Here is a 21776-nt window from a genome sequence, read left to right on the forward strand (position 1 = left end):
CAGATAGGTTATATATCATGGGTGTTATATAATGCCTGTAATTTAAGAGTCCACAATGAAAACAAAACATTTATTATATTCAGAGACATTTCCAGGGAGTGAATAACTATGATTAAGTGAATAGGCCATTAGCTACCACTATTACAGCTCAAATGCAGCTGAAATAGCATTTATTTAGTGGTAAAAAATATTTGGCAGCACTGCTCTTGCAAAAAAAAACCCCAAAACTTTACATTTGGAAAGCCCTCTACATTCCTAGGAATCTCCAAAGAAATGGCATTTAAAGGCACCAGACTCAATTTTCCTAGGCTGTAACTTTACAAGAAATATACTAAGTATATAATTTAGGTGAATATCACATTTTAACAATCTTATACCAACATATGTAAGAATTCCATAATCAAAGTAGCTGTGGGCATGAAGTTTTCTATGAATTGATAAAGCCTTCTCCATTTTCTCCATTATCTCCATTTTATTGTACACATTTACTTGTGGTCAGGTGCATTTGTTCTCTGCAGCACATACCTTTTCACAAGGTCTTGGATCACTGAGGAAATATGTTCAGCAATTAGAGAAAAAAATACATTCCTCTTCATTTTAGCAGAATTAGTAAAGAAATAATGATAGCAAGATTTTTATGTTAGTGATATGAGCCAAAGAGCCCAATCTAACAGATATTAAGTTACTTACAGTATTTTACTTTATGTCTTGGTATTGAAATAGATTGTTCTTTTTTGTATATATCTTAAAAACCTTCTATCGCAATGGCTACTGAAAGCTTTGCTTACAGTGAGAGAGTTTTCCTTTGTGATGAATTTTTGTTCAAAACAAGAAACAGAGTATTTCTTCAAGGTATCATTAAGGATCTTTAATATTAAATTTAATATTCTTGGCAGTTGAATCTGATCAGAAACCAAAGATCCTATGAAGTTTCTCTATCTTCTCTGTCTCAAACAACTTGCTAATGTATTTCATGATTTCTATAACATCAGATCTCTTCAGAAATGCTGGTGGTAGTTACAGTAAGAAGATAGAGTAATTTGAAGAATATTTCTGGTTTAAATCCTTTGGTGAACAAGAATTATATGAATTTGGCTGTGTTGCTCTCTGGAGATCCTTGGCATCCAGAACAGGCTGCATTCCCAGCTGACTGATTCTGATGGATAACTTTCTGTGGATTGGGTGGTCTGTGGTTGAGCTGAGGGGCAGACTCTAGCTCTACTTGTCTTTTTTTTTTTTTAGAAAAAAATGCTGTCTCTTCACAACTGAAGTTGATTTTTTTTCCCCATTTCTTGGAAAAAATAGTGTCTTTTGACAATTGTACACTTGAAAAAGTGAAACATTTTGAAGGGCCTAATATTGAACTTCACAAAATTTTAGAAGTGGACATTTGCAAAAGAGATCATTTTAAAAGCAGAGGTATGAAGAGAATGCAACTACCAGTCTTTAAAAACAGATCCATTTTTGTCAGAGCTAATGGAGAATAAGGTGATGGAGATGTTTCTTAATATGGAGAGTTCAGAAATGAAAGATGGGATCAGGAGCTGGTAAAATAATAAGTTCTTCCTGATTGTGGTAATTGTTTATACAGAGCTGTTCCCATTGTTTTTTACTAAGAGGCACATTACCCTTTTTTTTTTTTTTTTTCTAGGAGACAGATTTAAGCATGCCAAAAAGTCTAAAATGTAATATGAGAGAAAGTTTAAAAAAAATAACAGTTCTTCCAGTTAACCTGCCAGGATGGACTTCATAGTAGTAAGTCACTGGGAGACCATAGCTGGCATCACAGCAGCCTGTAGTATTCAACAGGTGAAGAGCCTTGGCAGTGCTCTGGAGCTCTGTCCCATAATGATTATGTGAGGTGTTTTTTATATGTTGTGGCATTTGATTGGAATAACTGAAATGAATCAGTAGTAGCACCAATGCAGGTTGAGTCAATGTTTTTAAAATTTGCAGAGAGGCAGCTGACTAGAAAATGGAGTTAATGATCTGAAACAAAATGACCTACAGGAAGATTATCTTCTGCTTATTTAATGCTGGACTGATCTACCGTCAACACAGAGACATTTATAGAATAACAAGAGTATGGAAGTAAGAGGCATTCTGTTTACATAATCCATACATTTTAATTAAGTTGCCAAAATATTTTTAGTTCCAGGCCCAACAAGACAGAACCAGACTAAAATTACTCACTTTGTGATCAATAGCAGCTGACATCACAGAGAAACAACAAGTAATGATAAATCATAACTTGAAGCTAAAATAAGATTATTTAAGTCATTAATTAAAGCTAAATATGAATAATTGCATTTAAATGTAGACTAATATTTTCAAGCAATTTTTAGGATCTTTAAGAGAAGCTCCATTTTGTAAGGTTCACCATTTCTGGCTATTCATGTATTTCTAATTCACCAGGGACATAATTCCTGTACTTCCACTGCAAAGTGAGAGCTGTGGCATGTGGGAAAGCAGGCTAATGATCTCCAGTACATGGCTAAGACCAGGCAGAAGATACAATTGTTAGACAGCAGAGTGCACAGAGGAAACACATTGATTCTGCAGATTGACAAAACCATAGCATATGGGTGGGTACCTTTCATCCAAAGGGGATGCTGCAAGATGGGGATAAAATTTAGTAGTACAAATATGAAGTTGGGTGTTCAATGAAGGAAAGTTTCTACAATTACTTTTTGGAAACAGCAAAACAAGTGAGAGTAAAAAAGTATGTTTATTAGTTGTGAGATATTTCTGAGCCATTGGTGCAGTTATGTTTAAAAAAAAAAAGGTGAAATGCTATCTTAGGACATATCAAGCAGGGTAACTCCAGCAGAGAAGTTATCAGTGTCTTAATCATAGAATCACTCAGGTTGGAAAAAGACCTTTAAGTTCATCAAGTCCAAACATTAATCCAGCTCTGCCAAGTCCCCCACTAAACCACATCCCTAAGGACCAGTTCTACATGACTTTTAAATACCTGCACTGATGAGGACTCAACCACTTCACTAGGAAGCTTGACAACTCTATTCATAAAGAAAATTTTCCTAAGATCCAACCTAAACTTTCCCTGGTACAACTTGAGGCCATTTCCTTTTCTGTTCCTTGTTACCTGGGAGCAGAGACTCATCCCACCTGGCTACAACCTCCTTCCAAGGAGTTGAAAAGAGTTGAGGTCCCCTCTGGGCCTCCTTTTCTCGACGCTAAACACCCCCAGCTCCCTCAGTCATTCCTCATATGACTCACTCTCCAGACGCTTCACCAGCTCTGTTGCCCTTCTCTGGATATGCTCCAGCACCTCAGTGTACTTCTTATATTGAGGGACCCAAAACTGAACACAGGACTTAAGGTGCAGCCTCACCACTCCTGAGTACAGGAGAACAATCCCTGCCCTGCTTCTGCTGGCCACACCATTGCTGATCCAGGCCAGGATGCCATCGGCCTTCTTGGTCACCTGGGCGCAGCTGGCTCATATTCAGCTGCTGACCAGTTTCCACAGGTCCTTTTCTGCCAGGCCACTTTCCAGCCACTCTTCCCCAGCCTCTAGCTCTGCCTGGAGCTGTTGTGACCAAGTGCAAGACCTGGCACTTGGCTTTGTTGAACCTCAGCCCACTGATCCAGAGATCCCCCTGCAGAGCCTTCCTGCCCTCCAGCAGATCAACATTCCCACTAAGCCTAGTGTCATGTACAAACCGACTGAGCATGCTCTTGATGCCCTCCTCCAGACCACCAATAAAGATATTTAACAGGACTGGCTCCAACACTGAGTCCTGGGGAATCCCACTTGTGACTGGCCACCAGCTGGATGAATTCCATTCACCACCACTCTGGGCCAGTTTTTAACCCAGTGAACGGTGCAGGAACTCCTGTCCAAGCCAGGAGCAGCTAGTCTCTCCAGGAGAGTGCTGTGGGGAATGATGTCAAAGTCCAGGGAGACAAGAAGCACAGGCCTTTCCTCATCCACTAATCAGTCCATCTTGCCATGGAAGGAGACCAGACTGGTCAAGCGAGACCTGCCTTTCACAAAGCCGCAGAGTCTGAGTCTCATCCCCTGGTTGTCCTGTACATGCCATGTGGCATGTACAGGCACTCAAGATGGCCTGGTCTGTGACCTACCCTGGGACCAAGGTCAGGCTGACAAGACTCCAGGTCCCTGGATTCTCCTTTCAATCCTTCTCATAGATGGGCATCACATTTGCCAACTTTCAACCATCTGGGACCTGACTGGTAAACCAGGACTGGTGATAAAAGATGGGAAGTGGCTTGATGAGCACTTCTGCCAGCACTTTCAGTACCCTTGAATGGATCCCATCCAGCCCATAGATGTCTGTCAAAGGGATGTAACAATTTCCCCTTGGATTAAGAGGCTTCATTCTGCTCCCTATCCCTGTCTTGCAGCTCAGGAGTCTGGGTACCCTGAGAACCACCGGTCTTTCTATAAAGACTGAGGCAAAGACATTAAGTACCTCAGCATTTTCCTCATACTTTATGGCTATATTTCACTCCACATCCAGAAAAAGATGGAGTTTCTCCTTAAGAAGCATTTTTATTGTCTTTTCTAGCTGTAGCCAGATTAAGTTCTAGTTTCATTTGGGGCCTTCTAATTTTCTGTCCACATAACCTCACAAGATCCCTGTAGTGATCTGGACTTCTCTGCCCCTTCTTCTAAGGATTATAGACTTTTCATTTTCTCCTGAATGCCAGCTGAAGCCTCTGTTCAGCCAAGCTCATCTTCTTTCCTGACAGCTTATCTTTTGACATGTGGGGATGGCCTGCTCCTGCACCTTTAAGATGGTTTTATTTTAAGAATGTCCAGCCCTCCTGGATTCCTTTGCCCTTTACAACTGCCCTCCAAGGGACTCTGTCAACCAGTCTCCTCAACAAAACTTTGTAGGATAAAGTCTTATCACTCATGTTCCAACAAGATTAAATCAAAAAGTAGAAGACACTGAGAAGCAAGCTAGGGAAAGAACAGGAAAGCCAAGAGGCAAGAAGATGCTAACAGATGTTGACTTAACCCAGTAAAAGGAAATTTGGGAAAGAGATTATGAATACGGTCTCTCTAACCACCTCCAAGAAGCGCACACCCAAAAAAGAGAAAATATCCTTATTGTAAACACAAACCTCACAATTATAAATTGATCATGAAAATGCAGGCTTCAAATCAGGGAAAAAATATTCTAGTCATCAGAGCAATGAACTTCAGGAACAGAAAGATGTTAAAAAAAAATTAGGATAGAGCTTGGCCAGTTAATGCAGTCAATGGAAAAGAATGGGAGAGGCCTGCATGCTGAGACCTTTCAAAGTAGTACCCTGACTTTGTACCCCTCCTATTCCACATAGTAAAGGGTTATGGACTGTTTTGCATGCTCCAGGGTTTGCTGTCAGGAACCAGAAGCTCATAGGTATTCAGTAAAAAATCAAGAGACTTCAGCTGTGAGAGAGAAGAAAAATCCTGGGGGTTTGGTTTGCCTCAGGATTGCCGCAAGCCATCAGTGTGTTACAGCCTTGACAAACACCCAGAGAGGTGTAAGAGCTTCCAGTCCATTTCAGGGTAGGGTTACTGATTTGGGCTTCAGCTCACTTCCTCCACAATGCTGGAAGCCCAGCCAAGAGTTACTGCTTTGAGAACAGCACAGGGAGCTGCTATGTCCTGCTGGCATACAATTTATTAGACAATTCCAGGTGTTACTCAGTGATTGTGCAATGGCTTTTTATTTGCTTTGTCCCAGTGTGCCCATTTATAGGAACACACCAGCCCCACAACTGGGAGGCAGCGACATCCAACCCACCCAGCGACATCTTGGGTGAGAGAGGCGCTGATGCCGAGCGCTCCCCTCCCAGTGGCTCACATCAGAGCAAAACTGCACTTTGGGACAGCTTCTGCTCTCTGGGACCCTGACAGCAAACAGCTCCCTGAATCAGTCACAGGCACCTGCAGGCTGACCCAGCTCCTGCACGCTGAAGAGGTCCAGGTTATTTCAAGGCTTCTCCTGCAGCAGTGATGCAGCGTGGCTGCAGTCACGCTGTCGGCTCCCAGCTCTTCCCACGGAACCTGTGGCTGTTGTGGGGATGCTCTCGCCACGCCTGCCAGCTGTCGGCACCAACCCACCCCGAGCTTGTCCTCACAGCCTCACAGCTTCAGCGCATACCAAAAGGCTTCGCTTGAAGTGCCCCTGCTGTGTTTATGGATGTGCCTTTGCCTTGAAGCAAACCAGAAGCATTCCTGCAGCCGAGCTCAGCTGTGGAGAGATTAAGGCTGTTCTTCATTAACACCTTGGAGTGTTGTTTGCAGTTTCCAGCTCGCACCATCTGCCATTCCGTAGCCACACCAGTGAACACTGTTTGGCTTGAATGTAGATGAAGTGTTCTAGCAAGTATGTCAAGAGTTGGCTCATGATCAAGTTTCAGTCATGTAAGTGAGTAGGCATAGCCCCAAACAAACTAAAATCTTTCTCTCCATCATGGCAAGGCAGAGCAGGATAATTGCGTCAGGCAGCAAAGCTGGAAGAGAGTATATTTGGATGTTTCTTGTCATGCAAATGTCAAATATTTAAAAATTGTGCCTTCCAAGGTTATGAGACTGGCTTTAAAATAGTGTAATCTTAAAATAAAGGCTCTAGAAATCCCTTTCATCTTCTGCTTTTGTCAGATTCTTTTGAGCCTATCAGCACCTAAAAATCACCTTTTTTCACCTTTTCATCTATGAGCATAGAAAAATGAACTAAAATATGAAAACTCCTATTTATGCAGGAAAAATTCTCTTCAGAAGAAGTTTTACAGAAAAACATCACATCGTGGAGCTCACAAGATGCTCTGTGGAGCTGAAAACACTGGATTTGATAAAGCCAGGGACTGAATTGGCCAAAGTTTGCACAGCTGTAAGAATGATATAGTTCAGATTACAGAATTTTTGCTGACAGAAGATACATACGGAGTGAAAGCACCAGGTATAGATTACCTGAAGGGAAGGGAAGAAAGTAAAAAGGTCAGAGGGGGCTACAGTACAAGCATTTTCAGTCACATACCAGGGAAACTGCTTCAAAGCTGTGAAATTCTTCCTTCAGCCCAGAACTCACTCACTCCCATAAAAAGCTACTTGATGCCAGCCTAGATTTTGGAGGACTGACAACTGGATTATCACTTGGTACCGTAATCAGGTTTTACCTACAGAATGCAGTGTGCTGCTGGACTGTTCATTTCTAACTGATATCACATACACCCCCATATTCAGTGCAGAAAACATTGAAAGTCCTTCAGATTTTTAAATCATGTTGTGGAGGATTTTTTTTCCAATGGTTTTAAATTGTTTTAAATTATACACTGCTTGTGTTTAAAGTATACATTCTTTTTTAAGCAGATTCATGTGGTTATTAAACTACCAAATTCTTGTTAATTTTAAAATACACTTCGAAATAAATTCTCTAGAGTTTTAGAGACTTTGTTAACCATTGTAATTAAGTATAGTTTAAATTTAGCACATTGTAACTTCCCTTTAGTCATAAGACTGGGCAAATAATTTGATGATATCAAGACTCAAAGGTATATTCTAACACTTAATATTTGAAGTATAAGAATCTTTTTGTACACAGATGCAGAAATAACATAGCAGTTCAAATATTGAACATTACTGCAATTTCTTCTTCCAAAACTCCTTGGGCTGAGTCATAGAAAACACTAATAATTTTCAAGTTTCATACTGCCTCTTCATAAATGACAGCACAATATATACAAAACATCATATGACATTCCAAATGTTATTATTATCTTGATAGAGCCTTCTCTAACATCAGGGACAAGGGCTTCATAATTTAATTCAAGTATTGCAATGATCAGCATTCCCACAGTGCAAAGCTTAAGGCATCTGACCTCAAGGAACAAACAGATTGAGGTATGTCACTATCAGTAATCTAGTCTTTAACCACAAACTTTCACTGAAATTTAGTCAGTTGAATTATGTAAGCTCTATGCTGCTTGCTAAAATGAGGAAATTTTGCACTTTCTATTAATCTCTATTTGATAACTGCAGTCTTAATTACACTGAGTGTTACTAATTTTCCCCCTGTCAGCCAACACACCATTGCACTATTTAAAACCAGACTCCTGTTTCTCCTTTTGAAAAGAAGGTGTGGGACTCATCTCACTTTACTCTTGCAGTACATTTACACTGCAAAGCTGCAAAGCTCTGTCTCTGTAGCACAGAGTTGAGCACTGTGCAGTGCGAGTCACACACCCACACACCTCTTGTGGCTGCTCCTGCCTTCTCCTGCCACCACTGACTGGCTCCAGATAACTCTGGTTGGATACTTCTGCTTGCCATGGATTGCAAAGAGAACAAGACAGGAGTCACCATGACACATCTCTCCATGTCAACAAGCTATCAGTCTGGACTTTCAGTAATGCTTCTGACTGAACAGTTTGTCACTCTTTTCCTGTCACTGTTAGCAAAGTCTTGACTCTCAGAGATCCTAGCCCTTTTGACAAAAAGACAAAAGTAATTCTGGTATCGGTATGTCTAAAATTCTTTATAAAATCTCCAAAATCTGTGTAATTTATAATCCCTAGAGCTGTTCTCAGTAAGGAGCAGACATCTGTTTTGTCTCATTTTCAGGACTTTTGACTTCCTGTAAAAAGCAGGTTTTTTGTGGGATTTCCTTTCTGCCTTGGCAGTCAGATAGCAGGCTGTACATCATGAGCAGTCAGGTTGGCTCACCTGTCCTTATTCTATTTCCTTATTTTCCACTGGAGAAAGCTGGGAGTATTTGTGTGTACTCTTTATGCTGCTGTCTCTCTGTCACCACATATTTTTCAGAGGAAGTCGGTCTCACTTTTCTTTCACTGGAAATCCAGTGGGATATATCCCTAAATATCAAATCAAATTTTGTGTTAGTTGAAGGTGGGCTTTGTGTTGTATTTCAGCTTCTGCTGGCCTCCAGTTGCTCCAGTCCAGAAGGAACTGGGGACTCTGTTTCCACCTTGGAGAGCAAGTTATTTCACTTTTCTGAGTAGCAGATGGCACAAACAAAATATATAATAGAGTGAAAAGTAGAAGAGGTCTGCTAATAATCCAAATTAGGTTAAGAAGATTGATCTGTGCCCCCTTTATTTGTGGAATTGTCTTATATCTCCATAAAGATTAATGCAAATGGTATCCTTTTCTTTGCAAAGCTCAATATGACTGGTCCTGTCGGTCTCAGCAGTCGTTTTCAGTATATTTCTAATCCAGTTAACTTCTGCAAGATAAACAGTAAACAGTAATTTTGTGGTCTAGAGTTTTGTGAAGTTGTACAACTGATTTGTTTCTAAACGGTAGTGGTATGTGTTTGTTGTTTTCTCAGTGGAATGTTTCATTGAACAAAACTCAATTTTAAAAGGCTGTGAAACAATTCCATTAGTCTAAATTGAGCAATATTTCAATAAAGCACATACTTCATAAAAGTAGCCATATATATGTGAAATCTATTGTTAGGAAGACTTGTGTTATCCCTTGAAATCTTCTTTCCATAATGGTTCTATTTTTCTATTTTAAAGTCTATATCATTCTTCTTAAAATGTGTTTGCTAGTATGAGCAGCTTTATTTAAACAAGACTGTATGGCACAATATTTCAGTTGTTATTATTCCTGTGTACTAGGGAAACTGGGCTAGAATTAATTATCATTACATGAGTGCATAAATTATTTGGAAACCATATACAAAGACTAGTTCTCAGTGATACTCCATTTAGTAGAGTTTTTCCAAGTGTTTTTTCCTTATTCCAGTAATATTCAGTATGCTCACTGATGGCTTGGATGAAAGGTTAGAATGTACACTTAATAAATTCATAGAGCAAAACAAGCATTTTGGAAGCAAGGCTGTGGAAAATGACAAAGTAAAGTATGCTGATATTTAAAAATAGGTTAGACAAAGTCAGCAGGTATTGCATTGGTCAGGGGTGAGCAAAGAGACCTCTCACATCAGCTGCTACCTCTATTCCTTTAGTGATTTCTATTTATGTGATAATTATAAGAATAATAATGATACATGAAATAAGTATTTTGTGTAGCTCCACAAAATTACAGGGTATGTAACCAAAACCTTAGCATTGGTTCTGGAATTCATTACATGGTTTTTGTATTTACCTTAGATTGAAGCAATTATACTTCTTATCATTCTGCCCATGTCAGTACTGATTGAAAATTACTAGGGTCTGATGGCTTTGTGAATGGTCTTTGTGAAATAAATATGTCACCATAGTCAAATGTCTGTGGTAGGATATAATGCATTCATACTTGTGAGAAATTTTGGCCGTCAACCTACTCACAGTCCATTGAAAAAGATGGACACCTTGAGGTTACCAAGAGAGTGGGATAATCACCTTCCAGAGGTACCTATGCCTCTCCTTCTACATTTTCTGCAACAAATAAATATTGGAGGTGTATTCATAGTTTTTCCTGTCTTAGTCTGTGATAATAAAAGTTTTATTTTCTTTGGACTTCACTGAGGACTATGTGAAAAAATTATAATTGGCAGAAAATAACACTAGATAATGTTCAGGTTTGTTTTGACCCTTGGTTCTGTGAAGCCCATGCAGTGAGTCATTTATGAAGCTTTTATAGTTGTTACCAATTCATAATGGACATGACCAATATGTGTTAGAGATAGTTCTACAACAAACTCATATAAGCCACTTATTAACCTGTTGGATTCTTGCTCATTGTTAATCCTTTACTCTGTATCTTGTGTACAGTGTGCGAGAGAGACAGTACAGGACTTCAATCGAGAAAATCTGCTATACAAAAATAACTTTTACAAGGATAATATTATACTGACTTTTTTAAAGTACTAAGCTACTGGACATTTATTTTTTAGATAATGGTATGTTTAATTCTGCATAATGTTTTAGGAACCCTACAATATAAGGCCTTTCTCCCCATAAGCACCATGTGGCTAACAGAGAGACTGTAAACTTTATCCCAAATCTTTTCTCAATGAAGCATTTACTATTGCATGGCTAAAAAAAAAAAAAAAAAAAAAGTCTCATTTATAGGACTTTTTAAAAATTGGACTTAAACTCAGCACCAGTGATGACTAGTTATTGTTCCTTTTGTCAACAGGCAAGATGAAGGAAGTTCTGGCAGCTTACCATGTCCCGGGCTCTGCAGAGCTAAGTGAGAAGTGCGCCCACGTTCTAGCACGCATCACATCCCCTCGGCCTTGGGTCTGGAGTGCCAGAAGGATCCCAGCGCTGCGCTCTGAGACGGCTCTGAGCACCTCAGTACCCCGTTTTTGACAGAACCCAGGGATGGCAATATTACACACCAGTATTACCTGTCAGGGGCAGGTTTAATTTTATAAATTAAAACAATAAACTCTATGAGTTTCTAGACCATATTTGTGCTGTTGAGGATGATCTGCTCAGATGAACAGTTTTGCATCCATCGAAGAGACAGGTTCTTCTGCTGGACCAGAAGATGACAGTGGACTGTATATTGTAACTAATATCATTTGTAGCATCTCCTAGTGCAAATAATTGAAGAACAGCTGGCAAGAAAATCCTGTGGGGAATAAGACATGCTCTGTTTTGATCTACAGATTTTTTTAAAAGTTTTGTTTTTTTAAAGATAACCACTTTTAGATAACACTATGTGTGCAGTCTATGTGCAGCTCTTCACTGTGGCTATCTGTATTCCAGAGATGATGAATTCCTTTTAAGACACCTCAACCTTTTAAAATTTGTGATTAATCCCTAAATTATGAGATTATAATGAAAAACTAGAAGGGAAAACTTCTAGGGCTTTTATTTGACTGGATGTCTCCAATTACTTCCCGTTACTACTCCTAAAAGGAGAAGGAAAAGACAGGAAGTAGAAATTAAACACAAAACCCCCCACACTGCATTTCTTCTTTTGGCATATGCACCTATCTAAATGTGTGTTTGATCTAATATCCAAGGAGAGAGAAACAGCTAAAAGTTAGCTGAGCCATCACACAAAAGGTCTGTGTTTTTTGGGCAGTATTTGCTAATTTTGTCTCTTGAATAGCTATAGAAACGAAGGAATATGTATATGCCCCAATTTATGTGAAAAGGACATACTTGCCATTCCTTTATTTATTTTTGCTCTTTCAAAAATTAAAGTGTCAGTTATTTGGAATGCTGTAGTCTGTGGTCTCTTTATGTTTGTTTAGTGAGAGCCTTTCAGCAAAATCATTCCCATTACAGTGTAACTGCATGGTGACCACAGCTTTGGGCTTGTACAATAAAGATCTAAATTCAAAATTTTTTTTCTCAGCATTTTCTCTATTTTTATGTTGTAGCTGCAAGTCTTTAATTGGAGTCCTGCACATTGCTGTGCTTAGAAGATTTAGCAATGTTTTTAGGAAGGAATGTATTTGTGTGCTTGAACCTCGTTCTCCTTTGTATTATTATTTACAACAGATTAGAGGGCAGATACAAAACGTTAACAAATCAAAAGAGATGCTTAAATTCAATTTGCACAAGATCCCCCGGGACAATAAGGAGATCAGGCTCTTTGCATCCTTGATTTAAGGCCATGCTCAAGTATTTGGCATCTGGTCTCTATTAATTAGTAATCCTGCAAAGGTATTGGAGGCAAAAGCTGCAGAAAAGTTGAGTCTAAGCTGGCTTTGATTTGCTGTGTGTGATGTATTGTGCTGAACACACAGCTGTGCTGTACAGCACAGTTCAAAAGCCAATCAGATACTTTTTACTTCCTCTTTCTTATTTTTTTCTCCAAAGACAAAATACTAAATTATAAAAATGTTCTTCATGTAGCAATGAAGTTTGTGTGAGCAAAAACTGCTCATGGCATTTCAAAAATAAATGTGGTCCTGACAAGGCTATCTTAGCCATGTTGCATTATAGCAGGAGTTTGTCCCACTATGGTTAGCTCATAGCAAATCCCTGAATTTCTATGAACAGAGCACCTCTGACCTTCAAAATCTTTTAGCTGGGCATCACTATAATCCTGCATCTCATGTAGTTGCATACAGATGGTGGAGTGCTCACTGCAGTGGCATCCATAGCAGTGCATTTAAACACAAACAGGGGCAGGCAGCAGCATCTCAGAGCTGCTGACCAATTTCAGCTAATCTAAGGCTGAGCTCCTGCTCACCTTCTGTCTGCTCACACCTTCCCACAACCTCCCTCAAAGAGCTGCACACCTAAGAGGTTTCCTGGTGTGACTGAAAACATCCTTGTGTAAGAGTTTAGCTCATGTGCCAGCTCTGACACCAGGGAGAGGATGGGAAGGTACACCTTTTAATCAGCAGTTTAGTTATAATAGGGCTTACACTGATAGAGGACCTATGTCCTCAGGTGCCTCTGTGAATTAACTGATCTTATTACCTACACTTTCTGTTTCAAGACATTGCTTCCCTATGGCTAAGAGGTGTTCCTTGATTCAGTAACACCACAAGGAAAATAAAGCACTGGAAAATCCTTAGAAAATAATATTAATGGTGTCTGTAAAATTACTTATGCAGTGGCAATATTTGTGGTACCAGAAAAATACAATGCAACAAAAGGAATACATTCTTTCCATTCAAATTACTCTGAATATCAAAATGTTTTCAGAAAAACAGAAGTGAAAGCTGTAGGCTGTAACAGTAAGAGGGCAGCACAAGCCTGCTCTGCCAGCACACCCTGAGCAAGTAATGAGGTTTATGCTCAGTATGTGGACAGCTGGACCCACCAAAACTGTACATGCTTGAGCTTGACCATGGCACCATTTGAATATGAATGACAAGAACGAATTGCCCCAAGAGCTGGGCCTTATTTTGGAGAAATGGCTTTTTGTCTCTACCGGAGGCTGCTGAAGTTTGACCGTCCTGTTGAGGGAACTTTTCTGATGAGATGGTGACTGTTGCCCATCTGTTGAAGGAGTGATTGAAAAACAAAACACAACAGAACAGGCAAACCTCTTGGCACTCCAGTAAGGGCAAAGGTTGAAGCTTTTTGTTCTTTGGATGAATCCCCCTTTGAGATGTCTCTCTGTGCTTTTTCTTGGCATTTGGACAAGTCCTTCTTTGTGAAGGGACATGAATATGCAGAGGCCTGCAGTGCACCCTCTCTTCAGTCTGCTTCAAAGGAAAAGTTTCAAAAGTCATTATTTTCTGGCAACTTTAAACATCTCAATGGGGCTGTGCTATGTAAAGCAGTGCTGGCTTTACAAACAGTATTAGCTGATTTTGATGAATTGGAACAATTCAGTATTTGCTCAATTAGAACAGATACTAAATGTGAACTGTGTAGCTTAGCAGGCAAAAGTGTTGGTTTTGCTGACTGAATGTAATGTGTGAATATGGACTTCACATTCAAATAAGATGATCTTAAGTAATTTCCCTAGCAGAAAATAGTCCATTCAAAGAATAAGAGCATCTGTTCAGAGCCCAGACCTGAAATAAATTGTAGGTTTAGAGACAGGTCTTTTGTCCAGCATTGTTTGGGTGCTAGACATGTAAGAAACAGTTGACTCTCCAGGTCACAGCTGGGGTTTCAATGACATGTCTACTACAGCTGAGCACACCAGATCTTACCTGTGGCTGCAGTTCTGTTCCTGCTGCCAGTCTGCACTGCTGTGATAACACAGGCTTTTACAAACATCAGCTTGCTTTAGATTGCTTACAGTGAACTATATATGGGTTTGAACTATATATGTGTGTACATGCTACTGTTGATTCAGCCTATACACACACAGAAAACCCCACCAGTAGCATCAAATGGTTGTATTTGTTAGGTGTTTCTCAAAAAAGCCCAAGTTTCTTAGAAACTATGATTATATTTCGTACAGAATTATGTACCTTTTAAAATACTCTGTTGCAGCCTTCATCTAGCAATCAAGGTTTAGCTCGGATATTAGGAGAAAGTTCTTTACTGTGAGGGAGGTGAGGCATGGAAACAGGTTGCCCAGGGAGGTTGTGGATGTCCCATTCCTGAAAGTGTTCAAGGCCAGGTTAGATGGAGATCTGAGCAACCTGGTCCAGTGAAGAGTATCCTTGCCCATGACAGGGGATTGGAATTAGATGATCTTTAAGATCCCTTCCAAGCCAGGCCATTCTATCATTCTGTGAAATCTTGTCAAATACTAACTAAGGGAGTCTCAAAGAAGTTTGCAGGTGGAGTATCATTTATTCTACCATGTAAGTAGATCAACCAAGTCACCAGAGAGCTAAGTAACTTCATGGATATTTCGCAAGGAGTTGCTTCACTGCAATCAACAATAAAAAAAACTAATGATCGTGTAAGGAATCTTACTTAAGAAGTTATCACATGATTTTTGTCACTCCCTGCTGTGTTTGCCTTCTATGTGAAGAAAGCTCCTCTGTCAGCAGCTTCACTTCACCTCAGCTGCTCTGAGAGTTCTGAACCCATGCCTTCTACATCTTGCAAGAAACAATTAGGTTGCATTACTCTATATGATAACCTTAACTGCCCTCCAGGAATCGCTGTGAAGGGTCAGATCTTACCACTGTTTTCTTTATCTCCATGTCAGAGCTGGAAGTTCCACTTTTCACCAAGGCTCCCTGTTGCCAGCACAGAACTTTAAGATATTTTCTACCTTTGTGTTACTACCACTAGAAATAAACAGAAAAATGTTTGATCAACTCCAAAAGAAAAACCAGTCTGAAAAAAGCTGCCACCTTCCAACTCAGAGGGAAACAGGTCAAACGGTTCAGGGAAATGTTCCTGAATGTAGAAGCAGGAGGCAGTGGCTGCAGAGGGCTGTGGGATCTGTGCCCTGCTTGACCTGCCTGCAGGTGACCTGCTGCCAGAGCTGCTGCAAGGCAGAAGGCACTGTCCTCCCATGGCCCCACAAGGCACATTTCATGGCAGGTGAGCTTTGGCAGGAGAGGGGAAGCTTTTCCCTGATCATTGTTACTCCTGGGGACAGCACAGCCATCACAGTGATAGCAGGCACTGAACGGGAACTGGGCTGAAGCTGTCTGCATTGGCAATATGCTGCATTTTTAAAGCAGTAATTAATTATTGTACTGAGTTCCCAAGGCATGTGGTGGATTCACTGTCTGTGGGAATACTTAAGTCAAGCTTCTTGACCATTCAGAGGGTAGTGATGTCCTGGTGCAGGCAGAAGGGATGTGCTTGATCTGGAGCACTTGACCTGGAGCTCTCCATTACCTAATCTCAGACTCCTTTCATACCCACCACTCTCTTTTGACACCAATATTCACTTTGCATTAAAACAAGAGAGTTTGTGCTCTGTCTCCATGGGGATCTGGCAGTGCAGGTCTCTAACCATCAGTGGGTGTCAGAAAAATAGCAATTTCAGTTGTATCTTATAAAAGTCAGCCAAATAATGACATTTTCTTTAAAATCTCTACTGTGTAAGTTCAGACTGAAAAACAAAAATAATTCCTTACTCTTTCTTAGGCACAAAGCTTCCTATTAAATCCATTCTTTTGAAAATTAATAACTAGATATTCAAAGTTGCTGAAACCTATTGCCCTCAGTAAAATTTTGGAAACTAGCCAAAGCCAGGGGAGTGTTTGCTTGTTGGTTTACAAGAGGTTTTGTTTTAAAAATGGCCAAAATTACATGTGATATCCAGATCAGATTCCTACCCCAGAAGTCTTACTTTTGCTGCAACACTGGAGTGTACAATACGGATTCGAACAGTTTCAGGAATTCTTTCCCCAGAGCTGTATGTATAGCAGATTTTGTCAGCTGAATTTCTTATCAAAAGCCTTCACATGACCCAGGTTCTGCTGTTTGGTTTATTTGGTTTTGGTTTTATTGCTTGTCAACAAAAGAACTGCAAAATAAACACCAAAATGTAAAAGTGAGTCCAGGTAAGCTGAGGCAGAGAGCTGCCTGCTTTCCAGCTGGGAGACCTTGTCTGATGTCACACAGCACATATTGCACATATTAAGCAACTCATAAGTGCTGTTCTGAAGTTTGTCTGTCGAAAGCTCTGCCCAAAATTGTCCTTGATTCTCCATGGCTGATGTGAGGTGCAAATAGCTTGGCTTTCTGTAGCTTGGGTAAGAACTGAAGCACTAGCTGACCTGGAGAATAGGCTTTGTGGAGAAGTCAAGCCACAAGCTGGTAGAGATGGGACTAGTCATGTTTGTTTCCTGAAATCACTTCTTTCCTCAGCAGGGAAAGCAGGAATGGCCTCTAGTATAAGTAAAACCACCCCTGCAGTTTGAACAATAATTGTCATCTCTATATGGAAGACAGTCAAAGTAACATCTTTTGGGGGTTTTTTTGGTTTTTGGTTTTTTGTTTTTTTTTTTTTTTTGGCGGGGGGGTTATTCTTTTTTGGAGTGCATCCTGTGTACATCAGCCAATTCTTTTTCCATGGGCATTCTCACAGTGACAGAGTAAGAGAAAGGCTTGTTAGCAAAGCTTTGAAATTGTCATCTCTTCACTCACTAATGGAGCTTAACTTCACATAGCTGATTTCAAGTGCTGTTACGAGAAGAAAAGCATCACATTTACTTAGCTGTTAATGTAATGTCCAAAGAGAAGGGTATACATTCCTATTCCAGCTCCACTTCTCAGGCAGTTTTACAGTCAACTTCTGCAGGGAATACCAGAGCAGTGATTCATCATTAAGGGCAGTCCATCCCATCTCCAGGCCAGAACACTGAATTTCCCAAATGTCACAGTTTATAAAATACAGTCAGTGATGAGTCTCCATTTTCTGTGCTGTCAGTGTTCTGTGTTTGTTTTTAAGGATTTTGAACCCTGAGATGGTGATTATTCTTTTTCTCTTTATCCATAGGCATAAATTCAGGAGCTCCAGAAGCTCTAAACTAATATATTAGGTGATAAATCAAAGCAGTCTTGGAAAGCATCGTGTGCTGTGGCTGAGACAATCAATAGGAGAACCTGTACATAGCAAATTAGTTCTGTAATGAATTACCTTCCAGGCTCTGGGCCTTCTTGTGTGCAATCACTGCATTATCTCTTCCTGCAACAGTACAGAGTATGTCCCTGCACTGGGTGGTAGGATACATTTGTGCTAAGAATTACACACTGAATTCCTGTAGTTGAATTGCCTCCTGAAGTTCATGGCAAAGCCTGCACAAACTGCAGTGGGACAATGATTCAGGATGATAAGTATGTATCAGCGCACAGCAGAGACACAAACTGCTATGCAGAAAATCACAGATATTTGCTACACATGGAAACTCTCACCTCATCATGATGGCATCCCTATGTAACTGAACTTGCTGGGAGCCAGTGTAAACATAGAAATTCAAGGGAGAAAATAGTGTCCTGGATGATGAAGGTATCCATGTCCTGTGAGTGTGTACAGTTACATAGCAGGTTCTTTCCCTAATTAACTCAGTGGGAATCAATTAGTCCTAAATATCCAAGGTTATCAACAATGGAACCCAAAAGACACAAGAAGCAAACACAGAGATACAGAATGGCACTATTGTCCCTAAGATACCTGGTGTTTACTCAAGAACAGTGAAAAATAATAGAAACACATGGAGGCCATTTGAAAGATGAAGCCTCTTCAGCAGCGGTAGCACTTCAGATGATGAATGCTGCCATTCCAGTTTGGAAAGGCAACTTCAAAGTCAACGACATGTTTACCTGGCTTGGTGCCCTGTAGGTCTTTCCTCCCATCCCTGCTGTGTTTCTGTGCACAGGAAAGGTAAAACCATGCTCTGAGTCATGGCAATGTTACGAAGTTGAAGTCATTGCCCAGTTCTGCTTCATTAAAACTGTAATGAGTGGTGCTGGCCCTGGAAGTGTTGGTCAGTGCTTTGTGGAAAAGCTGTGTAGGTTCTTTCGGGGCAATTGGCCACAGCAGGGCCAGTGTGAGTATGTGGCCACCTCTGGTCTTTTGCTGCCCACTCAAAGCAAAGCAGCTGCCACGTTCCAGGTAAATCAAAGAGCATCGTCTGAGGTCAGAGCTCCAGCAGCACAGAAAGCATTCTGATGTAGACAGCGACTGACCTGCTGCAGTGGGGAAGTGTGGGTTATATAACTTCCAAATGCAAATGAGAAGGGTCTTGTAATAAAGTTTAGCTTTAGTCTCAGGCTATTCGGATTATTATGCCATATAAAAAATACAGATTTTTTGCTGTTCCCTTTACTACCACATATTCCAGTTAGCCTAACTCTACATTTTTGTTCTTAAAGAGTCCAGATTCTTAGGAATCATTTCATATTTATTTCAGAACATCTTTGTAAGTGCTGTACCTGCTTTTAGAGTGTGCTTTTCAATGGCAGCTCTACATTGTTATGGATGAGGACTGTCACTTATGCGAGCTTTCTTTTGCCGTGTTTGGAACTTTGCATGTACAAGGTCTTTCTAGGGCACTTCATGCCCGCCCCAGTCAGGAGCAGGATGGTGGAGCCTGGCTTCCTTTCTGAGCTCCAGTGCTTGCCACCCTTCCTGCTGAGACCCATGGGCCGTGGCAGGCACCCCTGCCGGGCCAGGAGCAGACAGAGTGTCCCGATGGATTTGCCAAATGTTAAACGGCTGAAGCAGAGCCTGGGAGCTGGCTTGTTGCCACTGTGGACTCCAGACGGGAGGGATCTTTGGCAGCATTCCCCGGCTCTCTGAATAAAAGTAAAGGGAGCCAATTAGTAGCTAAAAGAAATTATGTATTCAGTCAAAGTTTAGACAAGAAAAAGTAACTGATTGCATTCATTGGGAGAGCTGAATAAAAACACCCCTCAAAAGAGCTCTTGCTCCAAAGCAAGGGCTGTTTGCCCAAGTATATTTTCCTTCAAGCTGATGTAAACCTACCACTTTTTTCCTCCTTTTTTCCCCCTTTTTTTTTTTTAATTATTTTTTTTCCAGTCAGCTGGCACTTTGAAATCTTTCCATACTTTGGGAATCAAAGTGACTTTGGATTTGTTTGCTTTCCCTTTGCTTTTTCCTGGATCACTTCTTTGGGGTCTGGTTTGTTTGGGTATTTTTGGTTTGTTGGGTTGTTTAGGGTTTTGTTTTTTTTTTTTTTTTTTTTTTTTTTTTTGGTTGGTTGGTTGTTTTTTTTGTTTGTTTGGTTGGTTGGTTGGTTTTGTTTGTTTGGTTTTTTGTGGGTTTTTTGTTTGTTTGGGTTTTTGGTGGGTTTTTTGTTTGTTTCGGGTTTTTTGTTTGTTTTTTTGCTTTTCTTTTGTTTTGGCTTCTTTTTTATTGGGGGGTGGGGGGAAGTGGGTTTGTCAGGGTGTCCGCTGGTGCCCAGCTGCCGCGCGGGCGGCGGTCCCGGCTCCCGGCCGTGCCGGGCTGTCCCAGGCTCCTGCGGGAGCGATCCCGGCGGCCCGGCCGCCTGTTGTTCCCGCGGCCGCCGCCGGAGGGCGCCCCTGGCCAGCCCGCGCCGCCCGCGGCGCCGCGGGGCGCTGCTTCCGGTCCGCCCTCGCCGGCCGGGGCTGTGCCGCTCCGGTCTGTTCCAAATAACGCAAAGGAAAGGGAAAAATGCGATCTGGGGAGGCGAGCCTGAGGGAGGAAAGAGGGGTTTTGAACAGCTTCTGAGGCGGTCTCAAGGCTTTCACGCTCTAGTCACATCATGCCTTTCCCCCGATGCTTGAGGAAGCCTTTCACGCAGCCACATGGAGGAGGAAAAAAATTGAAGAAATAAACAGAAAAATGCCATTTTTAATCTATATTTTACAGCCCATTCTGTCTTTGCTTCCATGGGAAGTGACATATTCTCCTGCCATCACCATTAGCAGTTTCATTGCAGAAACTTTCTGCATTCCTCAGGATTGCTCTGCCGCCGAGCCCACAGACAGCGAACACCCGCCCTGTCCCTGCGCTCCAAAGCTGGGCCTGGCATTAGCGGCTGGCGGAGAGATCGGCTTTTGTACCGGGCACCGGGGCGTTCCGAGCGCTTGCTGCCTGAGCCAGCCTGTGTGGCTGGCCACAGAGGAACGGCATAATGCCGAGACCAAGACGAAAAGCAGGTAAAGGAGCCCCTGGCTCTGCCCAGCAACACCTGGGAGCCCTGACTGAGCTGACTTCAGGCTCTGTCTCTACCCCAGCAGACAAACCCCACACGGAGCTTCCCGGGGTGAGCAGAGTGCCAAAGGTGCTTTCCTGCAGGATGGCTTAGCCCAAGCTGGGCTGTGCATGAGCTCTCTGCTGCTGTTCCTGTTCTCTCTGAGCTGCGTGGTCAGAACTGACTTAGCCTGGTGCTGTGTCTCTTGACAGAAGAGCCTATTTTGACCAGCTCTTCATATGTCAAGAAACTGAAATGTTTCTTGAAATGGCCAATAGAGTTGAGATTACCTTTGTAGCATCTGGTAAAGGAAGACCTAGAGGGAATGTAAAGCCAAATCTTTCACCCATCATCAACTCTCCAAGGTGCCACAATATTTAATAGTTGCAGAGCACACAAACACTTATGGGGCATTTGAGAATGAGCAAAGATGTTTCCTGAAGCAGAGGCTATGGATCTGTATAGAGAACTTTTATTGTCCCCTTGCTGTCTGTGTGAAGAGTGGCAGGTGGAGAACTGAGAGGGGGGTTACTCAGCTGTTCCCAATGGAAAAGAGAAAGAAACCTGCTCAAAAGAGAAACTTAATTTTATCTTCACACAGCCTGGAGGCCTTCACACTTGGAGAAGTAGAAGTCAGTGTGAATACTTAAACTGGGCAAGCTGTAATGTGAGCAGTGGAAGAAAGTGCTGCAGTCAGGCAGAGACTGAGGAATGTAGGTCCCTGGCACACTGGTTAGAAACTGCTTTCAGGCAAGGTTCAATCCAGAAATGGATTGAAATAGCAGACTGTCCAATTTGGTTGACGCAGAAAAGCAGATGAGGAGATCTATTATATAATTCAGCCAGAACAGAAGG

The 21776-nt window shown here is 41.4% G+C and overlaps 1 protein-coding gene and 1 pseudogene across 2 annotated transcripts in view; one reads left to right on the plus strand and one right to left on the minus strand.

Moving 5' to 3' along the window:
• The window catches only part of SCAF8 (SR-related CTD associated factor 8), a 151025-nt gene that overhangs the window by 75893 nt on the left and 53356 nt on the right, over positions 1-21776 (plus strand). The window contains exon 21 of one of the 2 annotated variants that reach the window (XM_041423962.1): positions 11090-12218. The exons of the other annotated variant lie outside the window; for it this stretch is intronic. The gene's annotated coding sequence lies outside the window, so the exon portion shown is untranslated. Of the gene's footprint in view, positions 1-11089; positions 12219-21776 lie in introns of those variants that run through there. 2 annotated transcript variants of the gene reach the window in all.
• Positions 2930-20860, minus strand: LOC121346318 (annotated as a pseudogene).

Source organism: Onychostruthus taczanowskii, unplaced genomic scaffold (assembly GCF_017590055.1).
Source record: "Onychostruthus taczanowskii isolate IOZ18803 unplaced genomic scaffold, ASM1759005v1 scaffold8, whole genome shotgun sequence".
Classification (NCBI taxonomy): domain Eukaryota; kingdom Metazoa; phylum Chordata; class Aves; order Passeriformes; family Passeridae; genus Onychostruthus; species Onychostruthus taczanowskii.